Source organism: Cariama cristata, unplaced genomic scaffold (genome assembly GCF_000690535.1).
Source record: "Cariama cristata isolate BGI_N322 unplaced genomic scaffold, ASM69053v1 scaffold17383, whole genome shotgun sequence".
In the NCBI taxonomy this organism is placed as follows: domain Eukaryota; kingdom Metazoa; phylum Chordata; class Aves; order Cariamiformes; family Cariamidae; genus Cariama; species Cariama cristata.
In genome coordinates, this window is record NW_009606839.1 from 21,904 (window position 1) to 23,918 (window position 2,015).

Sequence of the window (2,015 nt, forward strand, 5' to 3'; positions counted from 1 at the left end):
GATTATATTTAGTGGACATGCAGTACTAGTTTATACAATGCAACGTTTCAGCAGAAAGTCATGAATAACCTTTATTTCCTTAAAAACAGCCCCGCCCTGTGTTTTGGGGCTTGAAAACTTCTGTTTCAGGTCACCGAAAACCCAAGTCTTTCCAGTAAAACAAAATCATTAAGTTACTCAAAGAAGCCTGTGCAGTTTTCACGTAGGGATAAAGCTGATCCAAACCAGCAGTCGGAATGGACATGGATTTACAAGTGCTAGGCCTGAAAGACGGAAGCGGTGCAAGGGTACTTCCCGTCCAAGAGGATCCCCGAGCATCTGAATACTCACGTACCACGTGCCAAAACCAGCCTAACTACAGGCAAGGCAAAGAAGGAGCAATACCGTATGGTTTAAAGGATATTATTTCTCACCTATCATCATTTTTTGCTTCTAGCTTCAGGTGCAAACAGGTGAAGGCTTCATCAGCAAGTCTTAACAGCGAAGGGAATCTGATGGTAACACCATTTCCCGTAAGACAGACTGCTAATAGGTAAAGCAACCCCCCCTCAAGTGACGGCAAGGTCCAGAGCGAGGGACGAGGAGTTTAACATGCAAATGAACAGCAGCTACTGGACTTCACACAACAGCCTACTGCCAAGTTTTAAAACTTGAACCTAAATTTAAGACACTAAATGGTAAACTTCGTCAAGTACTAAAATTGTCTTCCAAAGTGCTAAGCCACATTTGTTAAAGCTATGGCAAAAAAAAAAGAAAAAAAAAAAAGATAACCTTTGAGCAGCTTATGGTTGAAGTCCTCCTTACTCAAACTGAAGCCTGGATAAGCTCACAGCTGGGGTGGCACAAATTCCGTAACACAAAGCGTTTCCATGTTGCATTATGTCTGTGTGCTGGAATTTCAGGGATTTACTTTAAAACAAACTTTTCAGGGCAGTTCTTTACAGAACGTTCCAATACATTCACAATAAAAATCTGTTATTGTAGGGCTGTAAAACTTTCCAGGAGATTTTCTTCAATTAAGCTTGCAAGGACAAGATAACACTGCACCAGGGGCTAGATGGGAAGCTGCACCACGCGTTAAGACTGGCGTGTTCTACATGGGGAAGAGTTAGGGGTTGGGGTTGTTCAGGGTTTGTTTTGTTGTGGTTTGTTATTTTTTTTGACCGAAACACTCCAATCTCATGAATCACCTTGCACTGAAGTATTAAGCCCAGTAAACAGCAAGGTTTTAAAGTGTCAGTTTTCTCGCTCTTATTTGTTCATAAGAAAATGCCTAATAAATCTTTTCTAGGGAATCAGATTACCTCTAGCTGCAAGACTATCAGAAATCAATTCTCTACCAATTTTTTATATGGATAACCATTAGCAAATTACACCATTTAACACATTCCTTGGCATGTTACTATTGAATAGACTTGACTTAGCCATCCAATGCTCGATACTTCACAGAGGCTACTATAACTGTGTCAAATATATTAGAAATCCAGATTTACCTGGACAAAATGAAGACATTCCAAACTGGAACACTCGTTCAGTTATCATGCATTAGGAACAAAAAAGCATGTCAAACACTGGAATGCACTGGAAAAGGTCATTTAGGCTCCTAGGGAAAAAAAAAAACAAAACACAAAACAAAACACCCAAACCAAAGACTAAATTAAATACAACCCAGAATACTGTCTAATCATATTAGTAAGTATACTGAGAGAGCCTGAAGGCATCCCCTGTGTTGTCCATGGAGATAATGGTGGTGCCTTCTTTAAATATTAAAGAAGTCATAGCTATAAAAAGAGTTAGTCCCATCCAGCACAGCTTATTTGTGTTCCTTTGTTGGTGCATAGTACAGTTCCATGGGTTTGTTCACTTTCCAGTACTTCTCACTGACCAATTCCAAGGAGAACGACCCATTTAATACCTAGAAGAGAACACCAAAACAGAAATTAAATAAATCAAATGGTTTGCACAGTACTGCTGTAGAAATAGAAGACTGCTTAAATCGGAGAGATGTGCTGACT